At 34.7% G+C, this 15,064-nt stretch overlaps 1 non-coding gene across 1 annotated transcript; it reads right to left on the bottom strand.

The window, feature by feature from the left end:
• Nucleotides 1-14,441: 14,441 nt before the first annotated feature.
• LOC136231504 (small nucleolar RNA R71) lies at nucleotides 14,442-14,548 on the bottom strand. The gene has a single exon (XR_010689881.1). It is a non-coding gene; the product is annotated as a small nucleolar RNA R71 (small nucleolar RNA).
• Between the last annotated feature and the right edge of the window lie 516 nt (nucleotides 14,549-15,064).

Raw genomic sequence — 15,064 nt, 5'->3', positions numbered from 1 at the left:
CAATATTGTATTCTCACGTACGATTTACCCGAGAAATGAGGCATTTGTATACCAAATTGTTATATCTAAATATAATTACCAGGTCACTTTCAAGATATAATTCTTTGGAACAAATGTATCTCAAATCTTGCTATAATATATATATATATATATATATATGAGAGTTAATGTGTTGTTTTCTAAATATAATTTTGAAATTGTTGTATTTCAAATTATAATTGTTAGTTAAGCTCAATTTTTATTTAAGTAGTTAAGTTAATATCATAAGCTTAGCTCATTCATTTTATAATTATGTTCAAAAATAGATATAGTTTTAGATATGATTTTTGTAAGAGATTGTCTATTAAAGATAAAAATTTACACTAAGTCATATTTAAAGCATAATTTATTCTTAGAACTAATTAGTTGGGAATGAATTAACATTCAGAAAATAAATTCTACTATTAAAAAATAATAAAACATAAATAAAATAGAGTGTTGTTGTGAAGGAATTAAAATTTGTATTAACAAAATTAATCCATTTACAATTCTTTATTTTGCAGCTAAACATTTTCTCTCAAGATTCCTAAATCAAGCTTCAAGGCAAGAGTCCAAAACTCAAATTTCAACTTTCCAGCCAAAATTCAAAATGGGCAGCACCATTGGTGCTCAGAAAAACCCACTCTCAAGACTAAAGAGACAAATTGACATGGGAAATCTGAAAACTAAAGACAAAAACCATGCAAAAATCTCATTTTCAAGGCAGAAGAAACAAAAATATTCATTGAAAAGGAGTCATGCAGAAAGAGAAGCCCATGCTCAAATCAAGTTATAAATAGAGCTTTCTTTTGCTCAAAAGCGGGTGACGGTTTTAGAAAGAGAGGAGGCCAATTTGGAGAGCCATTTTTCAGAGTTGTTTTTAGGCAGAAATTCTTGTAATTGTTTCAAATTTGAGTGAAAATCCACTGAGTGAAAATCTTGTATTCATCAAAGTTCAATATAAATCAAATGTTTCTCCATTTGATCTCCAAGGCTTTGAGTTAAGGGTTTTTATTCTTAGTTTATAAAAACAGCGATGAAAAGCATATATTTTGCTTTTGAAATGAGCTAATTTTGTAAAATTTGAATAAAAATCTATTAGTTCTCAGCTCATTTAAATACATGTTATTTATTTAATGCAATTTAAACTCCAACTACTAACCATTTACTAATCTAACTTTACATATTTAACTACAACCTCTTACAGTTTTATTTTTGTATATACAATGTTTATACCCATTCTTTACTAACAGTTTATCATTCTTGCTAACTCTGTACATTATCAACTTTAACTTACTATGAATATATTATTCATATTTATACCATTCTAATAAACTAACATTATATTATACATTTATGTTAACTATTTATTATTTGTGCTAACCTACTTCCATCTCCTAAATAATGCAAGTTTACATTTTTGTAAATGCTGATTAGAGCTTTAAACTAATTTATCTGTAAATTATTTCATTATTATCCTTGGAATAGATCTAATCCATTTTCAATCTGAATCCCACTGGTATTCTCCTCTCAGCTCTCACGGCCAGCATAGAGTAGATTTCCACTATTTTATTTGGCTGTTACAGAATGTTAAGAAATAAAAAAACTCACTAATATAGGATAAAAAGATCATAAATAAAGATAATCAACTTAATCAAATATCAAACAGAGCTCTTTGTTTCCCTTCTCTACCTCACCGGATCCGAATCATCACCGTCGTTCATCTGAGATTCTAGATCTAAACGGAAAACAAAAAGAGCAAGAAAATAATCACCAATCTCATTACTTCGGATTTTCAATCTTCCTATCCAAAAAGAAAACGAAACAGACCAAATAGAAATAAGACAGGTCTTACCTCAATGCAGGTCGGAGCGGCTACGACAGATGATGCCAAGACAGACGAACGATGGTGAAGGAATCGTGACAGTGAATGATGGAGCCGCGACGAAGATGGTAGTCTTTCTGGACGAGGCGGAGCAAACGATTACGAACAGCGGACTCGACTGGAATTCAGGCAGCAGTGAACGGCGGGCCAAGGTGAAATGGAAACAAGACAGAGCAGAGCGGAATGGTCAATAGACAGAGCAGAATGGAGGTCGTGAACGGCAGTCGGCCAGGTGAGGAGGCTGTTGCGGCAAACCTTGTGTGAGCAAAAGAAGATGCAGGAAAAGAAGCGTAAAATGGGGGCTGGTTTAGATTAGGTTTAAGATGCTTTTTATATGGAGGTTTAAAGCTAGGGTAAATGGTGGTCATTCATTAATTTTGATATTCCTGAATTAGGATTGGGAAGGGCCTTGCTGTTTTTTTCAAAATCAATTTTGGGACGAACCTGATTAGAGATGGGTTAGTTAACTTAATCGAATTCTCATTAGTTTAACTTAATTTCTATTAACCTTTTGTTGTTAGACTAATTAGAGTTCCTTTTTAATAAATTTCTTTTATAATTAATAAATGCTTTTTAATGAATTAACTTAGGTCATATAAATTATTCATTGATTTATTTCTAATCCAATGTATAAGGTTATGTTATAATCGTATACACGGTTATCAAAGTCATTTTTACAATTTATAAATATTATAATACGACATTATGTTCTTGATATCTTTCGATTAATGAATCCGCTACACGTGATTATGTGATGATTACATGAATGGTTCACGAGTATTATTCTCGCTGATGATATTCACAAAATATACCCTTGCGATAATTTCACTTTTAAGCTCTCTGTATAAGGTTATGTGATAACCGTGTATAAAGTTACGAAACTTAAAACGCGACGAAAATTGTTAAACGAACTCAAAGAGTCATCTCGGAATTAAAAGCGACGCGTAAGGTTATGTGATAATTCATACGCAATTAAAATTCGAGCGAGATAGCCAATGTTATCGTGCATTGAAACCTCCTCATACTTGTGGGTATGGTCATGTTATGATCCATATTCATTCCCAAATCCATGATACTTCATAAACAACGATGAAAGGCTTGGAACCTAGTCAACAATCAAAGCAATATCAAACACGAACACGTAAAGCAAGCATGCAGAAGTACAACAGTACCGATTTATTGGGCGGGGTAGGGTGAGATTATGTCTCTTCCCTACACGTAATCGGAAACCGAACTTAGAATCATCACAGACCATTGCCTTATCCGAACTTACCCGAATGGGTCAATTCGGAATCAAATCGGTGTCCAATCAGACCGTCAAACTGATTGGTGGTGACCCAAAACTCATTGGACCAGTCTCCTTGGAGGGACTATCCAGCACCGTTAACAAACCAGTAGAGCGGGAGCCACATACCGAAGCGATAACAGTTCGCGATCTGCGGGCACGGGCGCGACAGTTGGCAACTCTGCTGGGGACATTGCTTTCCCGGCTGTGTATGTATTTCTAACTGCTTGTACTATGTGTTTACTTTTTATATTGCTTTTTTACACTTCCTTATTCCTCACATATCATGTGAGCTACACTATCACACTCGCACCCAAAGGTCATGTTATGATCTACCCTTTCTAGGATCTAGGTAGAGGCAAAGTATGGTCCGCCTCTCAGTGTTGCCGAGGTTGGGGTCCTGAAACGCACTCAACTCAAATTGGACTTCCCTATTCAGCAATGATGGGGTTAAGGATTTGTGACCCGAACCATGACTTTCCTACCCTTAGAAATAGATCCAAGAGCTACCCAATAGAAGCTAGCCCTTTTTGTGCAGGTTAACCCTTTAGGGCATGCATTATAATAAAAAGTTGCTTTGTGATCTGATTAACGTATATGTGATTACATCTAACTGTTTATACTTGTAACATAATATGATTTTCTCATGAAAGATTATGAAAATAATAAATGGGTTATCCTTGAAAAGTCTAGGACGTTAAAGAATATCTATTTTGTTGAAGACTTTGGTTTGAGCATGAAATGAATCACCTTTCAGATGTCAGAAGTGATTCCTCTTTTGTCCAAAGATATTATGAGAAATGGAATGGACCTTCTAAGGATAACTCAGTTGTTATAATCATAATTTAAATGTGAAGATTTTGTCATTTATTCGCGACTAAAAAATAAAAATAAAAAGCTTTAAAATGAAATATGATTTCTTGGCACTAATGCTTTGATTTCTCTCTTATACCCATTATCGAATAAATATATAAATATGGATATTCGATATTTTCTCATGGCATCTTCTTCAAGCATAATAGAAATCTTGAATAAAAAAACAGCAATGAAAAGTTGATCTCGAAAAAATAGGTTAGTTAACTCATCAATAGGATAAAATAATGCGACGAATATGCTTGAAGAAAGAGATAATTATCGAATGCTTATATTTATATTTTGTTTCGATATTGTGTACGAAGAGTGTCTAAGAAAGCATTTCTTGCCTAGTGAGATTGTATTTTGATAGCATCACATCACGTCATTACATACATTGTATCATGACATCATTACGTGTGTGTCCACCATATGTGTTTATCATGCATCTTGTAGCATCATGTATTCTCGCACGCTCAATGTCGCAAGATACGTCTTCTCTTTCTATGCCATTCTTCCAGGTTGTACATTCTTGTCGCATGTCATATCATTATGTCAATGTACGTCTAGGCTACATGACATCATATATCATGATTTGTGTCACCACACATATGTGAACACCCCCGTGTCAATCATTTCCTATCATGAAAACAATCATTCAACATTACCATAGTTTTTTTTAGTCTGTATACCACTATGGTTGTGCGACCTCCTTTTTCACAGGTCAGTTTGTATCATTCATTATCATGCATAAGCTTTTATAATGATTTTATATCATAACTATAACATTTTTCGTACATGATATGGTCACCTGTGGCCTAGTTTCACACAACATGCATTTCACGTGTTATATTTCATTCTTCGTTTTAACGAGAATAAGATTATAGGGACCCTTTAGGAAAAAGAGCTTTCAACATCTCATGCATTTACATTGTTTTTCTAAAACGAAAACAAATATTAAAAAAGCACATTTAAAAAAAGGGATTTTTTTTGTCTGTTTGGCTTATTCAAGAGATAATCCGACAAAAAAGAAAAAAGAAAAAATAGAGATCAAATAAAAAAGGGAAAAAAAGAAAAGTCGGGGGATCCTACTTTGGTGCCTCACGCAAAATTATTCAATAAATTGCTTCAGAATTATCAGAACATTCTGAACCTCTAGGACTACCTAGCTCGAAGCGGTATAATCCTAAATGCCAGATGCGCATACCATTCACGAGCCATTGGACATTCAGGAAAGTTTAACTTTGATTGAACAAAGGATGTATCATGGAGCATCATCTTAAATCCTGTCGAAGGTTTAAGAAAGGCGCATTCATTTCAAATATCATTAGGATCATGATTATTTAATAAAATGCATGTTATCATTTTCATTATATTCATACCCCATACTAAATTCTTCCTTTCGTATACTCTCAAACATATAGTTCATCAATAGGTAATGAAATCATTTTGAAAAGTGATAATGATCAAGGTAGAATTTCCATTGACCTTCGCGCACTTGAGAGATGCTTGAGTTGAGGTTTGTAAAAAAGGAAAAAAAAAGAGAAAAAAAGAAAAAAGAAATAGAAGTTTGATCCTATCATCAAAGAGATCAATGAAGACTGCATGTTAGATGTCTTACAATCAATCTATCATTTTCTAGGAAAATTATCTTGATTAAGTCAAAATTTAAAACTCATTTGATTATTCCTCGAAGCGAAATATCAGACTGCTCATGATTAAGGAAATGATTAAAGCCTTCTTTGGATCGTGCATTCAACCTTTAACCTACCTTTTTCAATATACTCCTTTGTTCACCCCTTTGAGCCATAGACATTTTTTTTCATATCGCCAATTTCCCCGTTTTCCAAAAAAGGAAACCAATTGATTGAAGAATGGTCAAAATTCAATAAAGCGTCAATGTTCGTTCAATTTGTTTAAAGAACATTTGAAGACACTACAACAGATGAACAAAGTCGCTGAAATCTTTAAAAAAAAGCCCGCTAGGTTGAAAACCCGTAAGGGCGACCTAGGCAAAAGTTAGGGCAAATAAAAAGGGAAAAGCCTGCTAGATTGACATTCTCAAAAAGAAATCTAGGCAAAAAGAAATGCAAGCAAAAAAACAATCACATGAAATTGAAAGTCGATTGAGAAAAAAGAATTGTCCAAGATAATATTTTCCTGTTGGCAAATAAGGAATTCTCAAAATCAATTGGTTTACGTGATTCTTCTAAACCATTTCCATCATTATTACCTTCAACCCTTGAAAACCTGAAAAGACCTTTTGATCCTTCATCATGATGTTAGTCTATATTAGCAGAGAGGAATAAGAAAATTATGCATATGACAATTTGCATTTCAAATTTGACTTGATCTTGATAATCTACCTAGAATACGAAGCTATGATTCAAGCATATATATGGAGTTGTGACAAGCAACATCTTCTCATTAGGCGGTCAAAAGTAGTTTGTCTCCTTATTCAAATAAGAGTTTGGAAAAAATGAAAAAAAAACAGAAAAATAGAAAAAAACCTCAAGACTTTGTGCAAAAACTTCAACAATAGCACTTCAACAAGCAAAATATCAGAAGCATTGGGGGCAACAAGGTTGATCTCCTTAGCACCAACAAAAACTCATTCATGTCGAATTGGAATGAGTAGACAATTATAGAAAAAGTGAAACTGGGGGCAATCACGGAAATGCCGCCAATAGAAGCTAGTTGTCACATCCGTGTCTAAATTTATAGAATTTATATCTTGATAGTAATATATATTATAATTATTGGATGTGTAAAGTTAATTTGGTGCTATAGGAAAAGTTTGAAGTTAATTTGATGGTTTTAGGTGTATATTAAAAGTTTAGAATAATTTTTAAAAGATTATAGAAAGATGAAGGATCAAATGTGATATTTGCCAAAAAAATTCTCAAATCTTCCAGAGTATATCCGATTACTCCATCATCATATATATATATATTCTTTTCTTTCTTTTTTTCTATTCCTTTTTAAATTTATCAGTTTTCTCTGAACCATTTCTCCACCGTTTCTTTGATTTACGGAGATTCGACCGTCCGAATCACTCGAAATTGAAACCATAGCATCCTTATGCATAGATCTAAATCCTAACCGAAGAGTTTTTGAATTTCAGAAGTGTTTGGAGGGAAACGTCTTAGACAGAGTTTATAGGTGAATTGAACGAGTGTGTTTTCTTCAATTAATAGCTAAGGTAAGTAACTATCAACTATATTTTGAGTTTTATGTATATAGATATATATATAATCAAAGAATTTTCAGAAATTGATATTTTAAGGTTATACAGGAATTTTGTAAAATTGGGGTTTTTCATGGTTTTGCTTTTTATTGTGAAATTATGGTTCAAATGAAGCTATTGACTATGCTTCTATGTGAATTTCAGATTTTACTTGATTATGTTGATTTAAGGCTTAATTTGATTGATTAACTTTGGAATCTTTATTGATTAAGGATTGATATTTTGAATAACTGTGGTTATTTTTACAAAAGAGCTAATTGAAGCCAAATGATTTATGGTTATGAAATAGTTTGGAATTTGATTGTGAAAGGAAATTTGAGTACGTCATGATTTTATGATTTTATATCCATCGAGAGTTATCCGGATCGGTGGTTTTATATTTGAAGACCATGTTCAGTGAGGGACATGGCCTGCGTACACAGTCTGAAGACCTATTGGGTATGGCAGTGAAGTGTTGGGTAAGACCATATGGGATAGGCAATGTTAAGAGACGTCTCGACTATATATGTGGTTATGGATTGATACTTAAGGGGAGAAACTCGAGGATGGATACAATGTTTTAAGTTCATTTGGATTATGTTTTCGGTTATGATTGATTTTGATATAAGGTTTTACGTTTGATTGATTACGAGTTGGTTTGATAAAATATTTATTTGATTACAAGTTGGTTTGATAAAAGATTTATTTGATTATGAAATGGTTTGATGAAACGTTAAGTTTTGAGTATATTTGAGAAGGTTTTGATTAAATCTCTTTATAAAGGTATATATGTAGCTATGTTAAGTAAAGTTGGTTTTTATAGCTGATAGTTTCTTACTAAGATTTTTGTCTCACGTTTTTAAATGTTTTAATGTTTATAGGTGAGAAAGTACAGGATATAGAGAAGGTTACCGACCGATTAGGCGAGATTTGGAAGTTGATGCTTATTGTTAGAATTATCGTTAGAACTTTAGTATTTCAATTGTAATATAATGGAGTTGGTAAATACGTTGAGGTTCTTGAATGTAGTAGAAATATGAATTTATTTTATAATATATCTAAGAGGAAGTTTTGAAAAGTGTGATATTTATGACATTTGGATAATTTGGAGACTCTTAGGTGTTGATTGTGAAATTTCTATTTCACGCCTGATGCCGATTGAGGTCGTCTAGGGTCGGGTGTGACACTAGTGAATTCATCAAACATGAGTCGGGTCAATTGAGACGATGTCACCAATAAAGACGAGAGTCAGAAGAACATCACGTCGAGACACGTGGAGCAATGGAATCTTCTTGATCATTTAAAAGTCTTCTTGATCATTTAAGCTTTTTGATGGTTTCATTGTCTAAACCATTATTCCCAAAAAAAGTTCAAAAAAAAACTAAAATGAAAAAACACAGTTCATACCAACATTCATCTTTTCCTCATAAACCTTGCTTTAAAAATGGTTTTATGCATTTGTTAAAGAGTCATGATCCTGAAAAATATGTGAAACGAATGGTTGACTTTTCTGGAATCACAGTCCCTTCCAGAAAATGGGACATTGATGCACCACTTCAAATCATTCTTCATCTGGAATCTTGCTAGGGGGCAACATGACTAATTTCGTTGGAACCTGATCCATCAAACAAAGGTACCAGTAGTGCCTAAATTGAAAAACAACATTGGGGGCAGGATACCTTCCCGTGATACGAACAAAAAGATAAAATGGTTCGATACACATATGTTATAAGGAACCATAATCTTCAAAAGCATGTAGATCCAGAGCATCGTCGAAGACAACAAGGAGTCAGAGGAACAAACTCGAGAATAAGTCAAAGAAAACCTGAAGCAATCGAGGCCTTAACCAGATGAAGCCAAAATCCCAAGGAGTAGCGATGATCTCTTTTGGATTATGCATTTTAAATGAGCCAAACAGACATGAAAGCCAATCTTAAAAATACATAACATCTTCCATAGTGTTTTCAATAAAGGTTGTTAAACATCATGATATCCTTTCTGCACTGAAAGCTCTAATTTGCTCAAAAGTTCATTTGTGAAAGTTCTCACTGGAATTAGAGTCGCAATACGCATCACATTCAGGCATCATTAAGAGCATGCAGTCATAAGCATAAACATTACATGTGGGTAAAAAAGCAATATAAAAAGTAAACACATAGTACAAGCAGTTAGAAATACATACACAACCGGGAAAGCAATGTCCCCAGCAGAGTCGCCAGCTATCGCGCCCGTGCCCGTGGATCGCGAACTGTTATCGCTTCGGTATGTGGCTCCCGCTCTACTGGTTTGTTAACGGTGCTAGATAGTCCCTCCAAGGAGACTGGTCCAATGAGTTTTTGGGTCGCCACCAATCAGTTTGACGGTCTGATTGGACACCGATTTGATTCCGAATTGACCCATTCGGGTAAGTTCGGATAAGGCAATGGTCTGCGATGATTCTAAGTTCGGTTTCCGATTACGTGTAGGGAAGAGACATAATCTCACCCTACCCCGCCCAATAAATCGGTACTGTTGTACTTCTGTATGCTTGCTTTACGTGTTCGTGTTTGATATTGCTTTGATTGTTGACTGGGTTCCAAGCCTTTCATCGTTGTTTATGAAGTATCATGGATTTGGGAATGAATACGGATCATAACATGACCATACCCACTGGTATGAGGAGGTTTCAATGCACGATAACATTGGCTATCTCGCTCGAATTTTAATTGCGTATGAATTATCACATAACCTTACGCGTCGCTTTTAATTCCGAGATGACTCTTTGAGTTCGTTTAACAATTTCCGTCGCGTTTTAAGTTTCGTAACTTTATACACGGTTATCACATAACCTTATACAGAGAGCTTAAAAGTGAAATTATCGCAAGGGTATATTTTATGAATATCATCAGCGAGAATAATACTCGTGAACCATTCACGTAATCATCACATAATCACGTGTAGCGGATTCATTAATCGAAAGATATCAAGAACATAATGTCGTATTATAATATTTATAAATTGTAAAAATGACTTTGATAACCGTGTATACGATTATAACATAACCTTATACATTGGATTAGAAATAAATCAATGAATAATTTATATGACCTAAGTTAATTCATTAAAAAGCATTTATTAATTATAAAAGAAATTTATTAAAAAGAAACTCTAATTAGTCTAACAACAAAAGGTTAATAGAAATTAAGTTAAACTAATGAGAATTCGATTAAGTTAACTAACCCATCTCTAATCAGGCTCGTCCCAAAATTGATTTTGTAAAAAACAGCAAGGCCCTTCCCAATCCTAATTCAGGAATATCAAAATTAATGAATGACCACCATTTACCCTAGCTTTAAACATCCATATAAAAAGCATCTTAAACCTAATCTAAACCAGCCCCCATTTTACGCTTCTTTTCCTGCATCTTCTTTTGCTCACACAAGGTTTGTCGCAACAGCCTCCTCACCTGGCCGACCGCCGTTCACGACCTCCATTCTGCTCTGTCTATTGACCCTTCCGCTCTGCTCTGTCTTGTTTCCATTTCGCCCTGGCTCGTCGTTCACTGCTGCCTGGGGACATTGCTTTCCCGGTTGTGTATGTATTTCTAACTCCTTGTACTATGTGTTTACTTTTTATATTGCTTTTTTACACTTCCTTATGCCCTGCATAGCCATCGAGTTATTTTGCAGGAAAGCAATAAAAGCATGGCGAGAGATCAACAATATCGTCCCAACCAAATTTGAAAAAATCATGAGCGAATGCAAAAAGTGGATAAGGAATGTCCATTTGGAGAATCGCCTATTCACATCATGTTAGCATCAATGGCAGAAGAGTCTGCAAATCATTCACAAGCAACGGAGGATGCCCATAAAAGTCATTCATAAGCAATGGAGGATGCCCGTAAAAGTCATTCACAAGCTCCATATAAAAAGCCATTTACCCTAGCTTTAAACCTCCATATAAAAAGCGTCTTAAACCTAATCTAAACCAGCCCCCATTTTACGCTTCTTTTCCTGCATCTTCTTTTGCTCACACAAGGTTTGTCGCAACAGCCTCCTCACCTGGCCGACCGCCATTCACGACCTCCATTCTGCTCTGTCTATTGACCATTCCGCTCTGCTCTGTCTTGTTTCCATTTCGCCTTGGCCCGCCGTTCACTGCTGCTTGGGGACATTGCTTTCCCGGCTGTGTATGTATTTCTAATTGCTTGTGCTATGTGTTTACTTTTTATATTGCTTTTTTACACTTCCTTATGCCCTGCATAGCCATCGAGTTATTTTGCAGGAAAGCAATAAAAGCATGGAAAGAGATCAACAATATCGTCCCAACCAAATTTGAAAAAATCAAGAGCGAATGCAAAAAGTGGATAAGGAATGTCCATTTGGAGAATCGCCTATTCACATCATGTTAGCATCAATGGCAAAAGAGTCTGCAAATCATTCACAAGCAACGGAGGATGCCCGTAAAAGTCATTCATATGCAACGGAGGATGCCCGTAAAAGTCAACCAGATTGTTAAGCCCAAAATATACCTAAAATATCATCGTTAATTACATCAATATTGCTACGAATTTATGCTATTTATAACTGTTAGGAAGCTTTTACTCTCGAATATGTTTCTTTCTTGTAAGGTACATAAATATTTGGTAAAATCCAAATAGGAACGAAAAGAGCTCGAAAACATAAGAAAAACCCTACAAAAGGAGTCGAAGACGACAGAAATTAATAACGCCAAATCGAGGACACGAACGGAAGCCGAAGAGGTGAAAAACGCTCCGTGCCGTGACCGCGGCCCCCACATTCTCTGTCGCGACACGCGTTCCTCAACCCTCTTTCCCTTCGTCCGAAGACCAAATTGTTACTCCCCCATTCTCGGTAGAGAATTTAAGATTCTCGGTACGAGCAGGAGATTTTAGAAGCCTAGTTACACACTTTCGTTTTCGACGAAACGCGATCGTTCGGGTGGATAAAGACGTCCTTTCACAACAGATACGACTCTTCACAACGGACACGACACTTCAATCAAGACTCTTCAACATCTATAAATAAAGTATTGATTTGAGAGTTAAAACATATAGTGTGATATGTGTAGAAGAAAGAGATTAGTATAGAATTTATGCAGAAATTCCGAGTCAAGTGATTCAGAAGTTAGATTTCGATTCTGTAAAAAGCAATATGATGTACACACATTGTTTACTAAATAATAACAAATTCAGTAGCGTTTAGACATTGTTCCAGTTTAGTTTTCATTTTGGTAGTAGACCGACCCAGTCTCTATTACGAAGATTCAACGAGAAGATTGAGTAGAGGATCCGCTCCTGAGCCTGACAAACTCTAACGAAACCCAAGGAAAGGATTGACAACCCGTTCACTTGCAAGTCGTCGAATGTTTACATGCTCCATGTTCTCTATAAACTTGTATCAATTTATATTTCATCTACTAAAGTCCGTTCTATTCGATAGATTTTTATGCAGCACTTATGGTAACCAATCCACTAAAGTGACTGCTGGTGTTTTCATTAAAACGTAGTTTAATTCAAAATCTTTACAAGGAAACTTTGTTGAACACTTAGGCAAATTATTATCTCGGTAGAGTTTTAATTTGATTAAGGGCAATTATCCCGGATAAGGGTTTTGTCACGTTCAAAGCCAATTAATTAGAGGTTCCGTCATTTATTTCATCTTTATAATTCGTACAAAGTTTAAAGTTGTTTTCTTTGCTTAATGCAAACAAATATACTTGTTTACTTTTCTAAAGTACTAAAACGTTCCTGTTTTGCAAATTTATTCTTAAATCAGATATTTTCTAACATCTTCATACTCTAATCTAACTCTTATTCTAGCAATTTCAAAACCAAAACCGATTAAACGATTTTCCATATTATAAACCTTAAAAGTAAATTTAACCGATTGTAAATAAGTTTTGTTAAAAAAAAACGTTCCCTGTGGGATCGATATCTTTTATTACTACAAGCGTATACCGTGCACTTGCGGAAATCGCTCAACAAGTTTTTGGCGCCGTTGCCGGGGAACGCCAAATTTTTTTACAAAATTTTAAATTTTTCATGTTTTATTACGAATCTAGGTTTATTCATACTTATTCAAACTTTTACATTTTATTTATTTTTGGCAAAAAGCATATTTAAGCCCCTGAACTTTACCTATTTTAAGGATCAAGCCCTTGATCAATTATTTTTCCACATTGAGCCCCTGATTATTAATTTTGTTATGGATTTGGCCCTTATTTAACTTTTCTGTCCAGTTTGGACTGGATACATCGTTAGGGAGATTCGGCTTGTTGACATCGACAAATAAAAAAAAGAATTCATTGACTAGGAGAGATAAAAAATTAAAAATTAAAACGAAATTATAGTAATTAATTTTCAGTATATTCTTTCCAAACTCGATTTTTTTCTCTCCCATTTTGTGATTTTCAACATTAAAATCGCCAAATAGATTTTCTCATCTCCTACACTCGACAAAAAAGTGAAATAAGGGCCAAAACCATAACAAAATCAATGTTCAGGGGCTCAATGTGGAAAAATAATTGATCAGGGGCTTGATCCTTAAAACAGATAAAGTTCAGGGGCTTAAATATGCTTTTTGCCTTTATTTTTCAATTACTAACATATTTATTTTTTTCAAATTCTGTTTTGTAGGTAGTTTCGGTTCGTGCGAAATTTCAAGTTCATGCGCAGTTCTCGAAGTTCAGGCACGTCACCAGATCCTATTGACCCAGAAATTGAAAGAAGTCTTAAAAAGAACAAGAAAGAAAAGAAAAAGAAAAACCAAACCCCAATAAAAACTAAAATTACCGAGCCAGAAGTTATGGCCACACTTATGGATTACGCTAGGCCAGGAGTGGTCGGTGTAACAAACAGTATAGTTAGACCCCAAATTAATGCACATCATTTTGAAATTAAGCCTGCGTTGCTTAATATGTTGCAAAATAATGTAACGTTTTACGGGTTACCTAACGAAAATCCTAATACCCATTTAACAAATTTCTTAGAAATTTGTGACACTTTTAAAATTACTGATGTAACTGCAGAAGCAATCAAACTTCGCCTTTTTCCTTTTACTTTGAAGGATCGAGCCAAAGAATGGTTAACTTCTATGCCAGCCTCATCAATTGAGACTTTGGAGCAATTAGCCCAAGCATTTTTATCAAAAAATTTTCCTTTAGCAAAAACCGCAAGAGTTATTAAAGAGTTAACATCTTTTTCTCAAAATGATAATGAAACTCTTTATGAATCTTGGGAACGTTTTAAAGAACTTAAACGTTTATGCCCACACCACCAATTGCCCGCCGAACTTTTAATGCAAACATTTTATAATGGACTAAATCCTACAACTAGAGGTTCATTGGACGCTATGTGTGGAGGGTTATTCATGAAGAAAACATCTGCCCAAGCAAGAGAACTTTTGGAGGAAATGGCAATCAACAGCAGTATGTGGCCCGCGGAACGTGGACACGTACCATTAGCGAAACCATCATCCTCAACAACATCATCAGTTAAAGGTATAGTGAATCTTGATCCAGTAGCGATGTTGCAAGCCCAATTTTCTGCCTTGTCGCACAAAATTGATAGGTTTATGGCACCGTGTGATCCTAATGGTCAACCAATCCAAACGGATGTGGATTACGAAGGTATGAGTGAAATTGAATAGGTAAATTTTGTCCAAGGACAAAACCAAACTAATAACCCTTATTCCAATACATATAATCCTGGATGGAGAAATCATCCTAACTTTAACTGGAGAGATAATAATAATGCTAATGCTAATCAAAATCGTACTACTAATTATCAAAATCAATC

This window comes from Euphorbia lathyris, chromosome 5, assembly GCF_963576675.1.
Source record: "Euphorbia lathyris chromosome 5, ddEupLath1.1, whole genome shotgun sequence".
Classification (NCBI taxonomy): Eukaryota; Viridiplantae; Streptophyta; class Magnoliopsida; order Malpighiales; family Euphorbiaceae; genus Euphorbia; species Euphorbia lathyris.
The sequence above is the reverse complement of the archived record's forward strand: the minus strand, read 5'-3'. Positions and strand labels throughout refer to the sequence as shown.